The 25,323-nt window shown below is 39.5% G+C and overlaps 2 long non-coding RNA genes across 4 annotated transcripts in view; one reads left to right on the top strand and one right to left on the bottom strand.

Moving 5' to 3' along the window:
* The window catches only part of LOC139802019 (uncharacterized), a 141,153-nt gene that overhangs the window by 43,393 nt on the left and 72,437 nt on the right, over positions 1 to 25,323 (top strand). The gene's annotated exons all lie outside the window — the stretch shown is intronic.
* The window catches only part of LOC139802023 (uncharacterized), a 316,071-nt gene continuing 305,329 nt past the window's right edge, over positions 14,582 to 25,323 (bottom strand). Inside the window, exon 3 of the long non-coding RNA XR_011728466.1 lies at positions 14,582 to 14,615. This is a non-coding gene — a long non-coding RNA (uncharacterized lncRNA). The remainder of the gene's footprint in view (positions 14,616 to 25,323) is intronic.

Genomic DNA, 25,323 nt, shown 5'->3' with positions numbered 1-25,323 from the left:
TTTCCCATATGACTCTGCTCTTCTTTGAAGTTCCCACTTCTGTGGCCCAAGACACTAGGACACAGTTCTTGAGACTTGGGCCAAAATACCCAAGATATCTCCAAATGAACACCTTAAATAATAGGAAACTTTCTGTGTAGGCCACTTAGCAGTTAAATTCAGCTGATAAGAGCACTTTCCTGTCATGGTTGTACTGTTTTGCATGTAGCTAACATCACATCTGCCTGGCTCTGTAGAAATAGTGTGATAGTAGTATCCTCAGTGGCTCTACAGTGTTGCACTTAGGCAGGGATTCGGTGGGGAAGATTCAACCTGGCATTTAATTCTTTCTGTTGTCTTCTCCAGAGTGGTTTCTGGGGATACTGTCAAACAATTTCAGTATATTATTAAGAACAAGCAACAGTAACACAAGGTTGTCTTCCCTTTCAGCACTGGATATTCAGGTTGCCTAAACCTATTTCTGCTTCAAGAATGTTTTAGTGAAAAGTGATCCATGTGCTGTCAAAGTTATGAATCCACTCCCTCCAAGTAACTGGTTCTTAGGTTCACTTTGAGCAGTGAAACAGCAACACTGTAGTCTGAGCTCATTCTGGTGCTGAGCTGTTACATCCCCTGGTTAGCTACAGTCGTGCTGGTGTACACAAACACACTCAGTTCACTGTGACATTGCAGTGAATGAAGGATGCACATACTAGGATTAAAGTAGTGTTAAAAGATATGTTCCTTCTTCTCCCTGTTCATTTCCTGTACATACTGAGGAAGTGCAGCTCAGCATTCACACTGCGTTTCAGTGTGTTCAGGTGCTGCACTCATGAGTGATGAAATACATCAGCTGGCAATACAAAGTTCGAATAGAAATGATCTGAGACTTTACAGTTCTTTTCTGAATTGTCTTTGAAATGTTTTAAAATTGATTCTAGAGTTGGGCTTTGGAGATCAAGGGTAAAACATCTATTTTAAGTGCACAATTATTCTGTGGTTTTGGAAAACAAAACAAAATCAAAGGATCTACTTGAAAATGTTCTCCTTTAATCTGTGCCAGCAGTAAGGGATCAATACCAAGCTGTAAAAGCAAGAACAACAAATATCTTGCTATTTATGTATAAGCTGATCTTACAGTGATACAGCACATGTTGTAGATGTTAAAGGTGAACAAGCAGACCTCAAGTCTGCTCTAATTATGCTATCCATTTCATCAATTAAGTCCTGTAGGCTGGGATTATTTTTCTTTTGAATTTGAACAGATCTCAAAACAATAGTCTGTTTCACAATATGTACTATCAGAGTATAAACATGAATGAATAGAATTACGAATTTGTTTGACTTTCTTAGCTTTCTAGGTAACCTAACCACCAAGTTGTTATTTTAAAGGAGATTACCAAGCTTGAGGCGAGAATTTGACTGAATAACACAGGATTCCTTTTTTCCATTTGTGTTCAGTTTGCAGGCTTTCTCAGTCTTACAGATTTAAAAGTTCAAATTTTACTGGTTATCAGAATACCACTAGATTTAACATATTTTGCAGTCTTATAGACTCACTTCTATATGGCATTGAGAGGTCCAGAATTTTAAAATTAATATAGAAATGAGCACTACTTATGGGAAATGCAGATTTGGTGTACACTCTTGTTCTGGCAAAATTATACCTCTCCTCTTTTCACATACACCACATGCAAGAATCAGATTTGTCTTAAACAGGTAAAGAAAGACAGGTTTTAAAACAAGAACAAAATATAAAAAGAACTTAAGACTTCATTTGCTATTTCCCTCATTTGTTGCACAACTAAAATGACTTGAAATTATTTAGCAGTCTGTGATTACTACAAACAATGGAAAGAGATTGTTTATCTGCTTGTTTCTACAATGAATGTGAATGCTATGCAGCTGACTACTCTGAAGTTAATAGCCGTGAAATCACTTCTCCAGTAGTCTGTTCAAGTAATTTACTAAGGGAAATATTTCTAGTTTAAATTGTGAGCTTTTTTCCCCCCCAGTTCAAAAATCATAAATCTCTCTGATCAGCTCTATGTCCAGTTAATAGCTTCTAATTCAACCAGAACAAGAAATACAGAAGTAACTATGAAGACAGGCTGAGAGTGTTGGGGCTTTTCAGCCTGAAGAAGAGAGGCTCCAGGGAGAGCTTATAGCAGCTTTCCATGAAGGGGCCCTACAGCAAAGCTGGGGAGGGACTTTTCACCATAGAAGGTAGTGATAGGACAAGAGGTAATGGTTTTAAACTGAAAGGGCGTAGATTTAGGTTTGATATTAGGAAGAAATTCTTCGCTATGAGGGTAGTAAGATACTGGAATAGGTTGCCCAGAGAAGCTATTTATGTTACCCCACAGGTCCTCTTCTGCCTCCAGCTCTTTGTAGCTCAGCAGCTTCTACCATTTTCCCCTTGGGAATTTCCCTGCAGAAATAAGGCTGCACTCTGCAATCTCCACCCCTCCCCTTCAAAGCTCAGTCACCTATGAATTGCCCAAACTGGGAAATATTCACATATTAGTGACCCCAAGTCAAACCAGTGTTATTTTAATGAGTTTGAATGGACTCATACTCATGGAATTACTCCAGGGATATTTCTAGCATTTTGGTTTGTCCTCCTTCATTTTGTTAGCTCCACTTTTCAGTCACAGAAATTGGGGTGAGTATTTCAATAAATGCATTGTAGGTTTTGCTGCAATAGGAAGGCAGGCAGGTGATGTGTGTTCAGAACAGGAGTTGTCTGGGCAAAAAGTGCATCAAGGTGAGGGAAGCTCTTTGTAAGACTGGATTTGTTACACCCAAATTTTCAGCTCCTCCAGCTGTCAGTACATATAGATCTGAAGCACACTGAGGCCCAGACCTGCACAGAGACTTGTAAAGTGCAGGTACCATCAGTTCACTGCCATGGGATTTGCAGGGAAGCTTGCAAAGTAGCAGAGGGTGACTTCCTTCCATCTTGCTCTAAGTGTGTGCTGCCAAGGGAAGAATTGAGGACAACCATTCCTTTTAAGCCAAGAGATTGTCCTGGATATCTAGATTTAATCAAAGTTCAACATTGCTTGAAATGGAAAAAAACCTTTGTTCCAGGGAGATGGTGCCACATCTCTAGTGCGTATCTAAACCTACTGCTAGGTTCCTTGGGTTTTGTTTCAAATTGTTAATGAAATCAAAGTGTATCCTGGGTCTATGCAGGGAGTGGCTTAGTTTGTGTAGCTGAAGAACAATCACAAGACAGTTTTCTAAAAACAATAAGAGATGAAAGAGGAAGTTTAAACCACTTCCCAGTTGAGAAAACACAATTCTGCTGATTCACATCTGTGTAGAATGAGGTTTTTTTCCTTTTGTCCAGTTCTCAGATTGCCAAGATTATATTAATATGAGAGTGCAACACTCCTGGATGTAAAGTCCAGTAATCAAATACAAATTCTTGAACTATATTATCCCTTCAAATTTCATCTTAGGTTTCACATTTTAGCTTCCCTTCCTGCCATGTTCTTTACACAAGCATTCTAGTGTTATTTAAGGATGCTTGGTCAGAAAAACCACATTTACTGATGCCCCACAGATTCTGAAAGGATTTATCAACAATAGCACAGATATCATTCATAGTTCAGAAATTCACCCCTTGCAGAAAGCAGACGCTTAACTGAAATATCCTATTAGTTGGGGAAATTGAACACAGCCACTGCAAACAAGCAGAGGAATATAATGGCCTTTAGAAGTTACCACTGGAGTCTCTTGTAAAAGCAACTGCTGGCCAACCCTTCCCCTTTTAATCTCAGGACACAAAAAGGGAGTTCAAGATGTAATGAAAGCAGCACTTTGTGTACAAGATATACCCTCCATGAAAGCAGAACTTGAGATTTTTCACTGCTCAGTTTCATAATACTGAAGATGAGAAAATTTCAAATACATCTGACCTATGTAAGCTTTTAAATAATGTTAATTGATGACCAAGGATTCCATGTGTATCATTTGGAAGGAAAGTCAGTCATGTACATTATGATTGGCCGTTGTTGAGCTCAAAAGTGAAAATTCTGTTCACTCTTTGGGGCACTGCTAATTAGTTTGAATGAAGTGCTTGCTCAGCTTCTGCTATGCCTGGTGCAATGCTGAGAAACAAGGAAGAACTGAAACACATACTCCATGCCCTGTTTGCCAGGAATGGCAAGAGTCTGATTAGGAGTCCTGAGGAACAGCCAAGTTGCTTTGCTAATCGTGGTAGTCTCCAAGCAGGAGAAATTACCTCTTGGATTTTCTCTGAGTAGTAAGAGAGTATCTGCTTGTATAGACATTCTCTTGGTCATCTCCCATGTTCTGCACACTCATTTAAATAGGAAATAATCCACTCTTTCATAGCTGACAGAGCATAAGTTCATAATAATGTCTGTTATTTTTGCACAGGTCTTGTAAACAGCCTAGGATTAGTGGTACGATGCAGTTTCCTGAGTCACTGGATAGTCCTTAGACTTTTCCACAACTATTTTGTGAGAATCGCCTTGGACCTTGATCCTGTCCCTACATGTGTCCTCACTGTCTCTTATGTCCTTTCACAGTAGGACAGGTGCATTTGACTTTCTCTCAGCACAGTGGGAATGTGGGAAGGCAGGATGCAGGAGAGACTCACTGTGGTGCTCAGGAGGACATTGGGGAGATCTACTTCCAATCAAAAAGATGAGGAAAACTAGGCTTTTGTCCAAACAGGCCAAATACATAAAGCTTCCAAGTGATTACTGGCTGTCACTAACATTCTAGCTTTAGATAGATTCACCATTTTCTGCTGAAAGTCAAAGTTATTTTCACAAATGGATCATGGCAGTAATAATTTGTTAAAAAACTGTTGCTTAGACTTATCATTCATGGGAATTCAAGTTCTTAAAAGATGCAATTCTTGAGAATTTTTCTGGTTTTATTAACTCCAAAAAATTATCAACTAATCCAGAAAATGTCTTAAGTATTAATTAATCTGCCTCTTCATTATTCTGAAAAAATCAGGTTTTATAGCTTAATATTCTATTATTTCTACAGCTGTTTGCTTTTAAATAATTCTAAATGCAGTGTACTTGACTTGCACCCACTTGCATGTGCTAGCTATCTGCATGGATGCTAGCTAGAAGAAATACAGCTGTGGCATATCTATTAAGATCTTTGCTTGGGTCTTTGTGCCACTGCTGTTTTTTAAAAAATGATTGTTGCAAATGACTTGGACTGGTTTAAAAACTAAAATGTCTTCCTGTGAAAATGGATCTGAACTTTTCCATTTCTTACTTTGTTTTCTTTTCCCATTATACCATGACTGTAGAGATGTGCCATCAAAGGGGTGCAGGATAGCTCAGAAATTAAGCAATGGAATAGCTGAGAATACCAAAGTGATTGGTTGGCTTTAAATTGTAACTAATTCAATTGTCAACAAAATGCTATATTTAAATTATGTAAATTAGCTGATAATTTTTTGTCTTTCATTGACAAGTTCTTACTAGTGTGTATATGGCATTTTAAAAGGAGTGTTTTAACATAGCATTATTATTAAGTTTGAAACCTATTTGGATAGCATCACTGAATGTCAGTACATCTCAGCAGTTACTGAAAATCTACAGAACTAAAAGAATGGACTGGAATTGTCCTTTCTAAGAAAAAGAATTGAAAGGCATTCTATTGGTTTCCATGGGGGTTTGCAACAAAAATATTGCCAATGAACCTATCAGGGGACTCTGTGGCAAACACTTGGTATAATGGACATAACTTCCTTTATTTTTTTTTTCTTTCTTTTTTTTTTTTTTTTTTTTTTTAATAATTGCAAAAGCCAACCACAAAAATACACATTTCATGAGTGAAAAATAAACAAAGCAGTCTGGATTTATTTCAAGTTATGTTATTTGACTAAAAGAGTTCAACAGCCACCACAGGAACTTGAGAGTTTGTGAAGCTGCTACTTTTGTAGGCGTTTCTTAAAATAGCTGTCGCAGCTAATATTAATGTTTAGGGTAAACATGAGTCTGATTATGCAGCAGAGTATAAAGCACTAGCTTGCAACATTTCATTCAGAAAGATTTTTTTTTTTTCTGCTATCAATTGGAATTATAGGCCTCCAAGATGTGTAATTATCTTGTAAATTCTTATACCCAATACTCAGAGTAAAAGACTGATTTTATTGTTAGTTATTAGTGTGTACTCACTACAAACTATCTGTGTGTTTAGATGCTGCCAGATTGTACAGTATTGTGATATAAAAAGGGCCAAATTTAAGGTACAGCTTTTACAAAACTAAGATTTGGGAATATTTAATTCTCCAGAAGTTCTGTAGAAGTTGAAGGAGCCAAAATAATTTCTGGCAACTTAGATTTATCCTTACATAGAAATGATGTCATTAGCTTAAGTCCTGGGAGAGGTTCTGTGTTCCATGCTCTACTATTCTTGAGATTCCTTTACAGCTATCAGTCATAAAGAGAGCCAGAAAAATGGTTTCAAACAATGTGAGTACTCCTTTTGCCTCAAAACACGTGTTTCTCCTGGAATATACATACATGTCACAGATGCTAATCACTATTTTTAATGCAAAAGGCTGTTTGCAGGACCCTTTGAAGGTTCCCAGTTATTTCTGTACCTTTTCTGGATCTCTGCACTTGATTATCAGCACATTTATCTTCTTTTCTTGATTGAATCTCTCCATAATGATCATGGCTACTGCTAGCCCTTACTGTCCTTTTTCTCCCTCGAGGTTTATTGAAGCTGACACCTGTGTAATTTGAATTGAAAGGTGGGAAACATTCCAGTGACTCAGACATTCTCCTGATACAGCCCAACTCCATCCAGATTCCAGGAGAGAAAATCAACAGTTGTTGATCTCAGGAGACACAAGATTCTGCTTCTCTTCCTAGGTGAGATGGCAGTTCTGTGTGATGCTATGCCACAACAAAGACAGCATGTATTTATACCCTATCTCATCTTGTGCTATTAAAGCTGCCCAGCCCTAACCAAACTGCTAATTTGTGCAGCATAGGGTTGAATACTTTGTTTTATGAGAGACTTTCAAGATGCTATCCTGAAAATAATACCTGAAATGTAGGGAATATTGTTAGTGAAATTTTATGTTGTGCTTATTGTAGAAGAAGCTTTTTGTCTTCTTTTTTAGCTAAATTGAAGATGTAACTTTGCCAGTGAAATTCCTTAGGTACATATGCTGGTTTAAAACAGAATTTGTATTTACTTTTTAAAAAACTGCTTGGATGTGTCTTGGCTCTTAAGAAGGTCTTCCAGCCTGACAGTTCTAGAGAGCAGGGCAGTGCAGTCATCATCCACAACACTACCCCATCCCATTTGCACCTCATCCATGTTGACAAAGGCTGCCAGACCCCAGTCCCAGGTAAGGGACTCATGGACCCATTGAAACCTCTAAATAGTGGCTTCATGGGAGAGATGTTCAGGTGGATCCAAACCTGAGGATCTGCAACTGAGGTTCAGCTACTTCATAAAATTATGATCAACTATCTGAGCAATTGAACTAGAGTAACCTTAGCTTGCTCTGTGTTTATACAGCACCAGCACCCCTGGAGACAACTCTGTGTATCTGTGAATATCTACTTTTAATAGTAATATAAAGTCCAAAGCTTTTGAGTTTGGATAACAGGATTGTTTTTCTTACCCAGCTGGTGAGATACAGTAGAGGATGATCTCTCCTATTATGGCATGGATTCCCATGCTTGCTCTAAAATTCTTTGGCAATACTGCTTTTAAAACACTCTGTCTACCTCACTGGAGTGTCTGAGCTGGAGGGCAGTTGACTCCCCAGTAGAAGAAAAGAAATTCTTGCAGTAGGCAGTTCCAATGTAGAGGATGTTGAATTTTCTATAGATATGTCTCTTTCTTGTCACTGTTTTTAAAAATGTCTCCATGTTAGAATGACTTTTTTTTTTTTTTTAAAAAAAAAAAAAAGCATGGAGGAGTTGAAAAGTCTGGGCTTTCATCCTAATGGTTTCTTGTCTGGACAAAAATCACTTGTCCTATGTGCATTTCATTGTGCATTTGTTTTTCTGCCTTATTTTCTCATTTATAAATATTGCATGTTTATCTCAAGGATATTTTTTTAAGTGTGAAGAAACTTCAATTTCTCAGATAAAAGATCCCATAAAAACTAAAAAAATTGCATTTAGTGGTAAATAAATCCTACAGTTAGACAGGAAAACAACAAACTTCTTTAGGTGCATTTTCATACAGGTATTGTAAGCCCTACAAAGGGAACTTTTTAGCTACTTCCCCGCTGATTTTGTCTGAATCTGATCAAATCTCAAATGGAAAGTGAGCTACGAACACCTACAGTTTCATTCTTTTCCTTTGTTGCATCTCAGCTTTCCAAACTTCTGCGATCTGAAAACTGAAGCTGTAATTCTCTAAATGTAAGTGCTTTGTTTTCCCTTGTGGTCTTGGAACTGTGTGAAAACCCTGAAATATTTCAACCTTTTTGCAAAGACACTTGGTAAAAACACTCAAAACCCCAGTAAAATTCCTTCTTTTGACCCACTCTCTGTATCCATCTCAGCCTTATGTCTTGAACTCTCAGCTCAGGCTGTTAAGTCCTGCTATCCTTATTTTCACTCTGTCCAGGCCAAAAAATTCCTGCTTACAGCAATTGTTCCTTTGCTTGCAGAAGGCTGAGGGACCAAGTGCCAAAGCCATGAGAGAGACCTGGTTTGCAATGGCATTTTTATGGATCCTGGTGCTCTGAGACAGCAAGCCACTCTGCTTGGGCTCTGCAGCCCCCAGCTGTATGGCAATTTAAGAAAGGCTGCAGCAAGTTCAGCAGTGAGATTGCTGTCATTGCTCAGGTGATATGCTATACCTCTCTGCACACCCCAGTTCTTTGTGGAGCATAGATTTGCCTTGATTGAGGTTCTAGGACCAGGGAGAAAAAGAATAAAAAACCCCAAAGAATGCATGAATCCTGCTTTAGATCAGTGCGACGTGCATTAACTTTCCGGTCTAATCCAGGAGAGGGAGCTAACTTTCTAAGCCATCACAACTGGCACACTGTGCCGGAGGAGGTTTTTTCACAGCTGATACCCCATGTCTGACTGATTATTCACATATGCTGTCCCCGAAGGAGAGTCATCTTGGGGAGTGCAAAACCACCCTCTCCAAACATTGGTTACCTCTCTCAGTGCAGTAAATATAATTACATGACATGTTCTTGACAGGGGAGTATTTATTGTCAATGTACTTTACTATAATTTAAGTACTCTTACGTATTGTTTGCTCTCTTCCCCTACTCTTCTGTCTTTTGCCTATTAAGGAATATTAAAAGGGTCTGAATTCAATGGTTTCTCCACTGCAGTGCATGCTGCTCTGTGTTGCATTGCAGGGAAGCTCTGCAGCATGGCAGAGGGGGTGTTTGCAAGCTCGTATGCTTGTAGCTTGCTCAAGCCTTGGTTAGCGGCCCATGCACAGAGTGAAATGTGCAGGAAGCAAAGTGTGCTCAAACCAGCTCCCTTCCAGTGAAGGAGCTGGAAAGCAGCTTGTGGAGTCCAGCTAAAAGAGTGTGTCTGCACTGCTAGGCTCTCCTGCCCTTCATCTCTTCTCAAACTCTTCTTTGCTAAGCTTCTGCCTTGGTCAGCTGTCAATGCAGCACCCAGACTGGGCTGACACATGATAAAAAAATAAAAATCCCTTTTTGTTAAAATAAGCTAATGAGTTAGGAGCACAAAACAAAGAAGGGAGATGGACTGGGGTGTTTTATGGGCCCACAGAGGGGAAATGTGCAGGCAATTGTGCAGAACATCTGCCCGTGGTCTGTCCTGGGGAGTCATTGGCTCCAGGCTTGTGCCTTGTGCTTATACACCTCCCACAGCCACATGTCCCCAAAAAATGGGAAAGCATGAGGCTGACCTTGCTGCCTGGGTGCATTGGGGCACTCTGCCAGGCTCTGGCTCATGCACCCAGCCCTGGCCTTGGTACCACAGTCCCCTCCTGGGCAAGGAATACCAGCTAAGTCAGCAATCCCATGGTTGTCTCTCTCCCTCTCTCTGTCTTCTTTCCCTATTGCACACTCTTTTTTCTCTCTCTCTCTCTTTTTTTTTCCCCCCTCCTTTTTTCTTTTTTTTTTTTTTTTTTTTTTCTCTCCTCTGTCTTCTCTCTCACACAGAAGTTTTAAGCTGTAATTGTTAAGCAGAAGACTTTGAAAACCTGTAATAAACCAGTTCAGACCCTAGAAAGAAAATGGAAAGAAAACTAAAGCACTGGGGTTTTTTATGTCTTGTTTACTTAATGAGTTTGATTAATAATTATTAGTTTTAATTTAACCTCGTGATTTTGGGTGCTTGGGTTTGACAAATTTGGACTGGGAGGAGTTGCTCTGAAGCACTCTATTTGTTCTCTGCACAGAGCCCAGCATCTCTGAAGGCATAAACAACTGGGCAAAATGCAGCTGGAATCATTTTTCTGTGTCAGCTATTTTAATACAAAGGAACATGGTCAAATTAATATGGAAAACTAAAAAAAAATCAATTTACCACATATTTAAAATTAACAGAAGATGAAAGTTCAAGAGAGAACTTTTTAAGCCTTTGAACATTTTTCATGTTTGTTTCACAATAGGCTGATGTTAGTAAACAAGTAAAACCAAAGGCAAGAGAAATTCTCTGTATCATGTTATCTAGCAAGAATTTTTGATCTAGTTTAACAAGAAGTAATAAACACTGTGGGCTATATAGCAGGGTGGTATGTAAGCACAGAGCTGTGTGTAAATTAGGTTGATAACATAACCTTGAGCTGTCTGTGGTGACAAAATGTGGGAAGCCATCAGTGCTTGTGAAGTCTTGAGATGGTCTGACTTGTGATAGTAGTCAGCTCAAACATGTCCTACGTCACTGGAAAATACACAGTAATACTTTAATAACCCTCTTGAAAACTGTATCCATGAAGAATGGCCCTTTAAAGCTTAGTGGAGTTAATTGCAGCAAACAGTTTATTGAGCTAATTAGGCCCCTTTTTCTGGTAATTATCCATGAAGATTGAGCATTTTGCCGAATTATTTATTTGGAATTATTTGACGAATAGGGCGTGCAAGTATATTTCAATTTCAAGAAATATCTGCCATGGCTATTACTTTAGAATTCTCTGTTCACACTGTAATTAGCTAGATAAGTCATGTGGGTTTGTTTTGCTATGATTGGATGTCTCCCAAATTTTTCAAGAAAGCTGAGCATATACTGAAGTGAGTACATTTTGCCTGAGTGATCATTCAACCTCCAGGGAGTAACACAAATTCAAGTTAGAAAAGCAGAACAAAGAAACAAGATTAAAATGTTTCCTGTCATACTGTTTTGTGCAGTTATAGATGGGGGATGTCTGCTGACCGCTGTTGCAGGTATCCTTTGTGGTACAGACCAGGACTATTCCTCACCTGATCGGAATGTTGTAATTTGCAATTATATTATCAAATGAAATTGTTCTGTGAAGCCAACACTGTTATTCTATTGTTTGCCACAATATGTTGGAGTTTGTGTTAGATGTCCTTTGCTGTTGGGTTTTTTTCCAAGTGAGGAAATAAAAAACTGTTTGTTAAGAGAATGTGATTGTAAGAACTGCCTCATACTGGAAATGCGTGACCTCGGTGCCGTGGCAAGACTGCTGCAGCTGTGTCATATTGCTTGGTTTGAGCAAGGTAGCAGAATCTAGCCCAGGTTTGTTAATCTGTGCTGTCACCCCCCATGGGGCACCGTGGCTGTGCTTCTGTAGCTGTTTTGGAAATCTGTGCCTTGGTGCTTAGCAGTGGGTACTGCTAAGAATTTACCAGATTTCACTGGCAGTGTCACTACCACAGTATTCTGCCCACTGCATCACAACTCTGAGGCTGAATGGATATTTTCTCAATTATTCAGTCACATAACTGGCCCTTTAAATTAGGCAATAGGATTCCAGACACCAGTTATGGCAAAAGCGCACAATGTTCATCTCCATTATCTCTGTTATTTAAGGCTTTCAGAAACCACTAACCTTAACTCCTACACTCAAACAAGCACACACTAGCACACAGAGTTAAGCCAACTTTTTAACTCCCAGTCATTAAGGATGTCAAAACATTCTGATATATGATATAAACTCATTATGACTGGATTTTGTTTTTATTAATGTAAGGGTTAGGTTGTGAAGAACAGAAGATTTTTTTTTAAGCCTCTTACTCCTCAGAGACAATGTGATTTGGTGGTTTAGCATTGTAACATTTTAAAGGGCTTGTTAAGCCCTAATCAGAGCACATTAAGCGCTAACATTTTTAAAGTGCATAATAAGACCTAAACGTTTTAATAGCATATTAACTTGTAACATAAACCAAATGCAGTCACAGTGTTGTCTTTTTCCTAGTGTTTTTCCTATAACAAGTTCAAACAAGTAACTGATACTTTTAACAACTATTAGAAAGTTGAGGTTTTCTGGTTGTTCTTACTGTTTAAAAAAAAAAAAAAAAAAAAAAAGGCAGGAGACTTCTGTATTAAAAATTTTTGTTTGGAGTGAAATTTTAAAACTAATGCAGAAAAATTAACTTTGAGAGTTCATATTGCTAAATGTATGCTGCTAGAGAAAAGGATTCCTTTTTAGTGTAATAATGTTTTGTACTGGAAAAATGTTTTTGCTTGAGAAATTTTACTCAGATCTGATAATTTTGTAGTCATCCGTGAACAAGAACTGTGTGATGGGCTCTTGCCAGTGATAAAGGTTCATAGAAAATCTTTGGGGATTTCCCCTCCCCAATACCACCTCCTGCATGTGATTCTGGAGAAAAGGTTCAAGTTCATTGATACCATGGCCCAACAATTTCCTTTGAGGAAAAAAAAAAAAAAAAGTGAAGTACAACATAGCCTGTGAGCGTCTCTTCTTAATTAGGTTGGAACCTCTTGATGAGTGATTCCAGACGCACCTTCCCTTGAGGGAGCTGAGTGCACCACCTCTGCAACTATCCCAGCCCCTCCCAGATTATGGCAAGTCATAATTTGAGCCACCTTTTGGACCTTCATCTTCCCCATGGTATTGTGAGGGGAAGTTGTGGCTCAGTCATTTAGCTCAGGTTTGATTGCAGCTGGTACTGCTTTCCTATAGTGGCTGTGAGCCTAATACCTTCCATAGTGGTGGCAGGAGGAGGATAATAGTGCCTTTGCAAAGCAGTTTATAAAATGAGTCTGGAGACATCTGGATGAAGCTTACTCAGAGCTTTCCACATAGTACTCAAACAGTAGTGGGATACAGCCTCTCTTGATATGTACAGTCACAATGATGTGGAAATACACTTGTGGATTTGGTCCATGAGCTGTTGTATCTGTGTGATTGCCTCTGCATTATTTCCTGTTACCGTGAGAGGACAAGATGCCCTAACTCAGTGGCCTGCAGATGAACACCTCTTCAGAGCTGTACATTGCTCCTCCTGTCCCTTCAGCACAGGCAGTGCCTCTCTGTGGCTCCCTGTCTGGCTGGCAGTGAGTAGGCTGCCTCAGGTGTCTCTCTTTAGGACATGCCAAAACTGTGCTGAGGTCTCTGTAGGTGCAGATAAGTCTGGATAGGGTCAAGAGTCCCACAGCAGCTCCATCTTGCGAATGGGAGTGTTTGCTCATTAATAGAAAAATCTCCCTTTATTTTAACTTTTACAGGGCAGCTTCTAGAGCAAGACATTTTGTGGTGTGAGGAGGGCTGCTGCAGGGATAAGAAGACCCTCCAAAGTGAGTGCAGGGCTTCACACATGTGCACAGCAGGGCTTCAACTCCTGAGGGTTTTTTTCTCCAGCACCTGGGGAAATGTCCTGCAATGCAACATCAGGCAGGGGGTCATCTGTAGGGGGTCATCTACTGGGGATCACAATAATCCCCTATCCTTACTCTATAGTAAGAGTGACTGCAGGGAGGTAGAAGTAATTCTAATATATCTGGAAAAAGTTAACTACACCAGTGTAATTGTACCATGTAACTGTGAGAGTTTTCCTGTGGAGACAAACTCCAGTCAGAGAGAGACATAATGCTAAAATGCTGTAGACCTCAGAATTATACAGTTGTAAAATGGTTTTGGTTGGAAGGGGCCTTAAAGATTATAACGTTCCAACCCCCTCTGCATCTTCCACTAGGCCAGGTTGCTCAAAGCCCCATCCAGCCTCACCTTGAGCACTTCCAGGGTTGAGGCACCTGCAGCTTCCCTGGGCAACCTGGAGTGTCTTTCACCAGAGAAATAACTCTGTACTCTCAGATTAATGATTATTTATTTTTAGTAAATAACCTGAGTTAATAAAAGGAAAGGGATTCATGCTTGCATGAACTGTATTCTAACGTTAAAATGACTGACATACTGCAAAATGCAGGACATCTGAGGGGGATGAACAAGGACTGAGGACGTGTTGCTGTAGTGATGTTCTCCTAGCCCCTGATATAGGCAGTGATGCAGAGGATGTTCTTCAGGCCTTTAGCTCTTTAACAAATAGAAGAATGGAGGGGAAGCTCAGTGCAGAAAGTCTGCCTAGAGCAAGAGCTCCAGTTGCACCCTGGGTTACATCTAGAAAGGTCTGTCTTTCCATTCTGATTCTCCCCCAGTCTCTTCCTCAAACCTGTCAGTTTTGCCTGTATCTGTCAAAAAAAAATAAAAAAAAAATAAAAAAAAAATTACTCTTATTTTGCCTATGGCTCCTTTGTGAGATTCAGATGTCATGGGTCATTGGGAACAGACTAATTAGGTTAGGATGAGGCTGTACTTCATGATCTTGAATGTCTTTTCCAGCCTGAGCAGTTCTATAACTTAGACTAATCTGGCTGGGAACTACCTGTCTAAGGGTCCCTAGGTGCAAAGTAGATCTTTGTTGGGGTATATCAACCTACGTATGTTCTGCTCATCCTGCTGTCCTGTCAGAGGAGGTGGTGTGCTATAAAGAACATTGCTCTGCACTGACTCTTGTTTGGCAGCGTATCACCTGTATCAGTGACACCACAGGGAAGTGTCAGATAGACAGCTTGAGTCATGAGGGATCAGCACTGACTGACGGCTAAAGGGAGCTGATAAAATACTGATGAGGGAGTGGCATGCAGATTGCCCAAGTGCCACTTCTAAAATGTGATAAAATTGGCACTACGTGTTCATCCTTATGATTTGTCATTTATGCTCTGAAGTAGTGTTAGTGTGGAGCAGTGGAGCCATGTCATTCCAGGATCACAGAATAGTTGCAGTAGGACCTGCAAGTCTCCTTATACAAAGCCTCTGCTCAAGCACTGTCATCTAGAATAGGTTTTCCAAAACCAGACATCTTTTGAATATCTCCAAGAATGGTGATTCCACAATCTCTATGGGCAGCTTTTTACTTTTTATGGGAAACCCCGAGCATTCCCTGTCCTGTGACAACAGCTCAGCGCACAGTATGGTGTTATACCAGCAGCCACAGTGTATCGAATTGATGTGGGCTGGTGGCTGTAAGGATGGCACTCTTTGTACTGGGGCTAAACAAAGCATTAAAATACATTGCTGCTGCTCAGCTTTCCCCATGTGAGCAGTTTCTAAAAGAAGGTGTGCTGTTACTAATTATTTTTTAAAATATATTATTCTTTAGGGGGAATATCTGACCTATGTTAGGACGGCATTTGTAGACTCATTCTTGAGATAATCAAATACTTGTTTATCATCTCTGTGTGGATGTAGGTCTGCACTGGTGACTTAGTCTGTAGTCAAAACCTTAAAGAATGAAGTACACTGGTTCTAGATTCTCTGGCACCTTCATTTTGCATGTCACACAAGTAAATGCAAAAGCAATTTACCACACTTCATGGTTCATGAGAAAGTGTGTTTTTAGTTAAGAAGAGGTCTTGGGATAAACCCTGCAAATCTGTGGACTTTGTGAAGTGTATTTCCCCTAAAGGTGGAAGGTATGGCTGCCTGAGACTGGGGGACACTCAGTTGTGAAGAAGTATTTGTGAATTCCTGGGAAAGTAGGCTTAAAAATGGAGAGTGTGAAAGATTAGGAGAACCCATTTCAAAAACCAGCTGCTTTCCATATGGTGTATGCCACACTGAGATCATAACATTCCTAAGCTGGTAAATTGAGTGGAGTACCTGGAGCACCTTCAAAGCTTGTAAAAGCCAGCTAAGAAAATGCTTTAAGTGAACTCTGTAGGAACTGCAGAATAGTATTGCACATGTTGCGTTGTACCTGGATTAACTGTACTCTTGAGAATGAGCCAATCTTACATGCTCATAGCCCTCCTTATTGCAATAGAAGCATTTGTGGATGCTGGATACTCACTCTGTGTTTTGACAGGTATTGCTTCTATCTCATTGCATAGTTGCCTGCAGGTTACAGATACTGTTTTTGCAGAATGCAATGGATATGTCTACCAGAGAAGAAAGGCTCACACACTCTTCTTCTACTTGTATGCTGAGCTGGTGGGATGTGAGTACAAACACAAGTACTAAGCCCAGGCAAATATACTTGCCTTGTTAGCAAAGCTTATCAACTCAGTTTCAGGACTGTGCTGAAGAAGCTATGTGGCTTCTAAAGTTCAGATAATGTCTGTTCAGACAAGAGAACCAGCAGAAAATTCTCATGCGTACTGATCTATGAAGACATCTCCAGTGGATAAAACACATTAGGAGACTGGAGTAGTTTTATTGAGGCAACATTTGTAAAGCTTTTTTTGTTTAAACTCTTATTTAAAATACAAGGATATGTTTTAGGGCATTTGATCAACTTGACTACAAGAACTGATGAAAAAGAAAAATATGTGGAGGGGTAAGGCAGAAAAACAAAATATTGCTAGATGTTTACAAACTCAACATTTTAAAATGACCTAAATTATTGTTTGGCATGAATATCTTCAGGAACCAACAGTTTTACCTAGCTTGGCACAGATTTGAAAACTTTCAATGGTGGAAATGAAATTGAGATATGATTTCTTTTAATCAGTATGTGTTTTCAATTCATTAGTACAGACAAAGTTCTCTCTTGGATAGTTATTAAATTTAGCAAATGAATCTAACTTTTCCAGGCATCATTTACACACATGAAAGCATGTGGTCTAGGATAAAAGTGCAGAGTGCATGATGTGATATTAAGTACTGAAACCTCTATATTAAATTAGAAGCACATTTCACACCAGGTTAAAAGGGCAGGTTTGAACCTCTTCCAGTATGCATAAATATATAGAGGCTTTTGACAGAAAAAGTTGATGGGTAGAGGTGGAAGAGCATCATAGCTCCTAATTTGTGTCAATAGGTTGCTTCTTTTATAAAATGTGAGGAGTTTAGGTGAAGTACACTCCTTTTCAGGCAGTGCATAGAATTGTAACAGCTTTTAAATAGAGTGCAAGTTCTCTTTTTTTTTTTTTTTTTTCTTGGAACAAAAATGTTGATGTGCAATTCAAAAATCCTTTCAGATGCCTGCTGGGCTGGCAGGATGTCAAGTAGCTTGGCTTCACTGTCTCTCACTCCCTTCACATTGTTTACAGACAACACACTCAATTCCAACTGACTGTATTTAAATATCAACTAATTATGTGCAAGAAGATTTGGAAAAGGGCACCACAATAAAGAAGTTCCATATCTTCAACTGGTCAGGAAAAGACCTTGCTGCAGGCAAATCAGAAAGTACTGTCCTAAGCAAAGTTTATGGGACAGACAGAAAAGGAAGTTGGAAGAGACAAAAAATACTTTCAGCCAGTGCTTCCTGGTGTCTGATTAGAACCCAGCGTTTGCCTCAGGTTGTGTACACTGGTGTGAAATGTGTTCTAGATGCATCATGCTTGCCAGACTCAAGGGGGAAGGGACAATTCCCACGAGGTGCATTTCAGAGCACATCAGTATATCACTGCCAACCTGGATCTTAGCTGGGCTTGTGACTTAGTTGCTTGGTTTCTTGATTTAGGAATTGATCGTATAGTCACAAATTTTTCTGATGTGTGTGCCTGTCTTAGCCCTGATTTGTCTGTAATGAGGACTGGAACTTTTGCACCTTATAGTGAGACTAAATCATTCATGGATTGTTAGTCCTCCAATACCTTTGCCGTGGTGTTCTTGGAGGACAGGGAAGTTCTCCTGCCACCTTCACAGTATCATAGAATGGTTTTGGTTGGAAGGGACCTTAAAGACCATCAAGTTCCAACCCCCCTGCATGGGCAGGGACACCTTCCACTAGACCAGGTCCCCATCCAGCCTGGGCTTGAACACTTCTTCAGAGGGGACATCCATAACTTCCCCTGGGCAATCTGTGTCAGTCTCTTGCTTGCACTTACAGGGAATAATTTCTTCCTAGTCTCTAATGTAACTCTACCCTCTTGCAGTTTTAAAGCCATTGCCCCTTGTCATATCACTACATGCCATTATAAAAAGTCCCTTCCGTGCTTTCTTGTGGGCCCCCTTCAGATACTGGAAGGCCACAATAAGGATCCTTCTTCATGTCCTTGTTTTGTTGGGGGCTCCAGAACTGCACACAGGGCTCCAGCTGGGATCTCAGGAGAGTGAAGTAAAGGGGAAGAACCCCTTGGCCTGCTGGCCATGCTGCTTTTGATACAGCGCAGGACACAGTTGGCTTTCTGGACTGCAAGTGCACATTGCTGGCTCATGTTGAGTTTTTCATCAACCAACACCTCCAAGTCCTTTTCCTCAGGCCTGTTCTAAATCCATTCTCCACCCAACCTGTAATTGTGCATGGGATTGCCCCAATCCAAGTTCAAGACTTTGCACTTGGCCTTATTGCCTCTTGGCAATTTTGACTTTGCACTTGGCCTCACTTCATGAGGTTGACATGGGCCCACTTCTCAAGCCTGTCAAGGTCCTTCTGGGTGGTCTTTTTTCCCACCAGCACACTGACCACACCACACAGCTTGGTGTCATCAGCAAATTTGTTGAGGGTGCATTCAATTCCACTCTCCATGTCTCCAGTGAAGATGCTAAACAGCACTGGTCTCAGTGTGGACCCCTGAGGTACACCATTCATCACTGATCTCCATTTGCACATCAAGATGCTGACTGCAATTCTTTGCATGTGACCAGCCAGCCAGTTCCTTTTGCACTGAGTGGTCCATCCATCAAATCTCTGTCTTTCCAATCTAGAAACCACAATGTTGTGTGGGAGAGTGTCAAATGCTTTGCACAAGTCACACTTGTCAGGGAAGGAGTCCTGAAGCACCTCAGCCCTAAGTGCTATAAGATATGATCTCAGACACAGGTAACTGAAACTGAAAGGTAAAGGGTAAAGTATGTCTGATTTTAGAGAAGAGGGGCTTATATTTAGGCTAATAAGTGTTGTTCTCATAAATACTTTGGTCAGGCATGGAAGTGATGGTGTATGGAAGCTTTTTTTTTTTTTTTTTGCTGTCAGCCAAAGAGCTTTCAATATGCCTGAATTTTTTAAAATATACAAAACTTTCTATTATTTACATCATTTGGTTATATACCCTTTCTTGTCAAATTAGGTTGAAATAAGTTACGTGATACATAGGGGAAATAACTGTGAGTCTGTTAGGCTTTTATCTTCTCTTTTCTGTGTGATGTGGAGTGCTGCACATACAAAGATGATTAGTGACCAAGTGTGACCTGGGCTTTAATTCTTTACCCAGAAAATTCACTTGGCTTTGCACAGTCTCCTATCAGATTCTCTAATTTTTTGAAAAAACTCCAACAATAAAAAACTCAATGTCCAATAGTTCATCTCCTTAAAAAAATTATGTGATGGGGAGGGAAGAGCTGGATCCTGTTCTGACTAAGGAAATTTTTTTGGGGAGCTTCATCTACCAACTCTGCTTATCAGTTCTCAGGAATTACAATGTGGTTAGTTTACAGTCTATTATGAAAGCTTCATGCAATGTGTTAATGATATTGGTAATTTAGTAACTATGTCTGCACTAATTAGTGAATCTGAGTATCATATTGCTCATCCTGGATCACTTTCAATGCTTCTGCATATTTTTTCAGTATTAACTCTAGTCATTAAAGCATGTATGTACAAGCCAACATACCTGTGAACTTTGGAAAGAAACTCAAAGAGCCCAGTGTTTTATTATGTCTGTCACGTTAAGCAAGAAAACGATCTGGTTGTTTGATAAAGAGATTATTGTAGAAGGACAGCTTCTGTGGCTTGGGGAATAGAGCTGACTAGAACCCTTTTCTATCACCTGTGTTAAATTTAGGCTGAAGGACAATGCTCTGTATTGAGAATATAGCTGAGAGAGAAGGTTTTGACACAGTGACTCTAACTGTACCCTCACAATTAAATATTTTGGTTATAGACAGATAGAATTAAGGGTTACATACTACAAGATCTCTCATGTTTATTTCTGTTTGGTTTTTTTTCTTGTGTTATCATCTCCAACACTTAAAAATTAAGCATAAGCGTCTTCTGTGAAGTGACTGAATGGGAAAGCATGGAAAAGAGTCAGCATTACAATAAGAAAAAGCAGATATTTGGGAAGGATCTTCCCTCAATATTAGATATAATAGCTAGTAACAAATATGTGATGTGCTGCGTTCTCTCAAGATCACTGTGAAATGCAGATGTGTTAGCAGTTAAAAATCTTTTGGGAGGTCGATGGATGCTTCACTTAAAGACCTAAGAAAAGACCTGTTGCCTGTTCCAACAGCTTGAATATTAATCTAGACTTCCCTGCCTTTTATAAAATACATAGAAACAATCTAATGTAAGGATTGAACAGCCCTGTGGGAGAAACCCTAGAAGCTGTGAGAAGACTTGAATTGACATTTCAGATTAACAAACTAAACTGGATCACATAAAGACTTTGAAATGCTTACAATATCTGATGGCTGCCAGATCTTCATGTGATGTATGCTGTACTACAGCACACCAGCAGAGCCTTTTTGACCTCAGTGTGTAGGGATATGCATAGCAAAACCACATCAACTTCATTAGTTCTGAACTAGTTACTAGCACTCAGAAAGAGATTTGAAGGTTTTATGAATGAATTCTGTAACATATCAGCTTCAGAATTCAAGACCAGTTAAAAAAAGTAAAATATTCAAAATTAGTGGAGAAGAATAGAGAACACCTGAGCAAATACTGTTGTGTCTCTGTGTAAGCCCTTCCTGCAGCCTCATTTTGCACATTGCAGTGTTCACTCATCTTGGGAAGGACAGAACAGCTGCAGGCAACCAAAGACACAGAATGATTTCCATGCACAGGAGAACCAAGGTGGTTAGGAGTTAGCAGCAAACAGAAAAGGGTTTAGCACAATATGAAATGTACTGATATGAATTGTGTCAAAAGCCAAAAGCTGACAGATTTAAAAAGTGTGAGAGTCAAAGACTACGAAGCAGAGGGATACTACTTGTGATTAGGAAGCTGGAGCAGTTACTGTTTGCTGGGAGGCTGTACTGAGGAAGCATCACTGGGTGTTATCCCTGCTGGAGCCTGTATACAGGATCTTGGTTTGATCCAGTAATGTTTTCCTTATGTCTCTAATGAAATGCCCAGTTCCAGACCTGCCTTCAAATTGCTGATCCTGAACCAGCTGTCGGGACTCTGTAAGTAGGGAATGTACTGATACTGTATTGATATTTAAGCTGGGTGGAAACAGCTACTGCTTAAAAAAAATCCTATAGAAAGTAAACACCTTTGCTGTTGTCTGCTAGCCTGCTGACTGGACATGCATTTCTACAAATGCCAATGTCAGGTGTTAATTTGATATATTTTAAAAGGAAAAAAAAAAAAAAAGAGAGTGCAGCCAAACAGGAAAGTTCCTTGGTTAAGAAAAGTTGATATGTTGGCTGGAACCACTGACTGATAGGATAGTCTGTATTTTTCAATATTTGTGGGGTAATCAGTTGTATCCAAATATCATTGTATTACAGATTACTTTTTAAATTTCTACCTAACTTTGCCTGTTTTACTTGGCCTCTTCAATGAGATTGTTCATTCCATACTGATAAAAGAATTCTTGTCTCTGGGAGGACAGAGATCTATCTTCCATTACATCTGTTGTTTTGAGTGAATAAAACCTGAAAATAGCTGCCCCTAAACAATTATTAATGCATACCTGCTGTAGTTTTTACATTCACAAAACAGGTATAGTTATTGAGAACTTCAGTATTATTAGGATCAAATTCAAGTTCCAGTAGAGCCAGAAGAATGTGCTTTGCATTTGACAATTTTTTTCCCTGAGCATTGTAAAAAAATTTACAATTTTAGAATCAAAGATTTCTGCTAGTACAAGGGAATTCAGTGTGAAACCATGTCACACAAAATTACTACTGCTGGTGCATGACCCCAGGTTAAACAGTCATTTAACTTTATCTTGTATAATAAGTTACCAGATAGCAGTTAATAATTGAAGAGAATCCTGTATGTCATAGCAAAAGACTTCTATATTAAAAAATAAAAAATAAAAAGAAGGGAAAACCAGAAATTTTCGGGGAAAATTAGTGCATCTTTTTTTTGACCTGTGAGCACATAAAATGCTGAGCTTTTGATCCCATATGTATAAAATGTATGAAGCAATTGAGAGACCCATCAGAAAGAGGAAATAATGAACAGAATAATGCAATAAAGTATGTTGGGTGTCTGAGCCCTCAGCAAGAGAGTTCACTGGGGACTTCACTGAGGGAAGACTGAGCTGGCCATAGTGAAATCCATGACAGTTTGTCAGGCAGTTTTGTAATTCCCTCCCCCACAAAACTGGTAAAACTTGGTTATGTTTCACACTTGCTGAGCAGAAAAGCAGGCAGTTTTTTTGAACCAATTCTCTTTTTCACTGCAGCTTTCTTGGTTAATATTCATGGTGCAAAAATATGAGTAGGACTGTATTTAGCAGGCTCCAACTCTGCTCTTAAAATAGTAAGATCCAGCTGTTGTCTGGGGCCCGAGGGCTCTGGGTTGATTCATCAGCTGGAGAACTTGGCATCCTCGTCAGAAAAGCCTCCAACCTAATTCCTAATGTCCAGCTCATACTGTCCTTCAGGGACCTGGCACAAAATGGAGGAGATACAGCTTATTCTTCACCCTGCTCTCCATTCCCCATGGATGCTCAAGGGATCCTCCATATGTATCCTTCTTGCTCCTACAGTGTCTTTTCTATGACTGGAACAGTACTGGGACAGTCCGTATTCTGTTGAAGCCTTTGGTACCATCTCTTCCTTTGTTGTCCTACTCTGGCTGCAGGATGTCCTGCAGAGCACTCTGAAATGTGCAATGGAAATATTTCCCCCTGCTTCACTTGATAAATTCTGTTCCTCTACTGTAGAACAGACATGACTTGTATTTGATAGTGAGGTCCTTCAAAGATGGTAAGCATCATGTTTTTACCAGTTTTCAAACCTGATGAATAAGTTCAGGTTCTGGGAGATTCTAAACATCTAACTGATTTTTCATGTCACAGTTGTCACGGAGTTTTTGACAATTATTATTATTATTATTCTCTCCTTCACACAAATTTATCTGTTCCAGTAAAAATGTCATCAGATCCAGGGTGGGGTAAAGCAAGAGGAAGAGCTCCACCCAAGCTTGGTGGTTAGGACACTCATCTGAGATGTGGGAGATCCAGATTCAAGTCCGTGTTTTCCTGGTTCAGTGTGGGGGCTTGAAACTGAGTCTCCCACAGATCAGTGTTTGAGCTTACAGATGAATATTGAGTAGGGGATGCGGGGCTTGGTCTCCCAGGATATTTGAGAGGTTTTGTTTTATTTTTTTATTGTACCGAAGACAAATTTCAAACACTGAAATAATTTTTGCATGAAATGGAACAACTCTTTTCCAGCCAGTCCTGATTCCTGACATGGCAAACTCAGCCAGGGCTCTGAGAAGCAAGCTTTTGCCATGGCTTTGGAAATGAACATCTGGATGCAGAGCCATAACTGAGCCAATGTACATTAGAAGAACAAACTTTGGACTGTGTAGTTGGGTTTGCAAGCAAAAGCAGTCAGACATTTGCCTACTGCACATGGATATCCCACCAAATGTTCCTGGACCAGAGTTTGCCCACAGAACACTTAAGGAGTGGGTAGATAGAACAACTAGGGCAGCTTTTCTTCACTGCAAATAATATCAAGATACTATTTCTTGTGGCTTTCTGCCCCTCTCTGCTTTCCCTGCATTAAATTAATTCATAGCAGTGCTTTGAGACACAAGCATACTTACATGGCCATATAAGTAGCTTTGCTTGAAGCTTTCAGGCTTGCCAACAAATAATCTAACTAAGGACCTGCTTGAAAGGTTAGCTGTGTATGGAAGTTGCATATTGAACAAATACAGATACTACCACTTCCACGAAAATTTGATCTTTGGCTAAGTCTGTTTAATGTCAGACAACATGGTTTGTTCTAAGAAAAAAAAAAAATCCTGTTTCATCCTGGGGTATTGAGGCATTTTGGTGTAAGCAGGCAGCCTATCATCACTTCGAACAAGCTTTCACACAACATGTGAATACTGATTTTTTTTTTCTTTTTTTTTTCTTTTCCTTTTTTCTTTTTTTCTTTTTTTTTTTTTTTTTCATAATGAAGGAAAAATGTTATATTACATTTATTAAAGAAGAAACTTGTATGAGCCTGTAGTTACACCTGGAGTATTTTCTAAAGAAAAACTTTCTGGTTTGGAACTAAGTTAGATTTTGCTGGCTAACACTTCACAGCTTAATGTATGTATTTTCAGTACTTGGACAGTATTTAGTAAGGGAAACTGTTTTGGTTTCTGCAAAATTAGAAGAGATTCTGGGTAAAGAGAAAATAAATTATAATGTGATGAGAGACATTGGGAAAGCACATATAACTTTATGTTTGTAAAGCTGAACTATAGAAACTGAGTGATTACTTACGTAATAGATCCAGACTCAGCTAGAGAATGGTAATCCCTACCTGTTTATCTTGAAGATCTATCACTTTTAATGAAGGATAATAGCATTCTCAACAGCCATATACACGCCTGGAAAAAGCCCACGTGTGTAGGTGCAAAAATTTGCTTTGCCTCAGGGAAATACACTTGAAAAATTGAATGCTGTGGTTATAGGTTGGTTTTGGCAGAATCATGAAAAAAACAACAAACCACCAAACAATATAAATATCTTGTCAATTGTAATGTTGTATCCTTTTAACCCTTTGATTTGTTTTTTTCCTAGTTTTTTGTTGTGTACCCTGTTCTTGCAAAGAGATTGTTTTTTTTAATTGACTTAATGGCAGTCAAGTCATTGCAGATCTTGTAGGACTGGCATCCTTGCTGATCCTGCTCACCATAGCTACCCAAAATAAGGGTTGTTACTGACTCTGGGTTTAACAGGATGATGTTCTAGCACAGAATCACTAGGGACCACACTCTCTGAAGTTGCTGCCAGTTGTTTTGCTGCTGCTTTTAATGGAAGCACCTGCCATCTCAGTGTTCTACATTGACTGTCTTTT

This window comes from Heliangelus exortis, chromosome 13, assembly GCF_036169615.1.
Source record: "Heliangelus exortis chromosome 13, bHelExo1.hap1, whole genome shotgun sequence".
NCBI classification, from domain to species: domain Eukaryota; kingdom Metazoa; phylum Chordata; class Aves; order Apodiformes; family Trochilidae; genus Heliangelus; species Heliangelus exortis.
The sequence above is the reverse complement of the archived record's forward strand: the minus strand, read 5'-3'. Positions and strand labels throughout refer to the sequence as shown.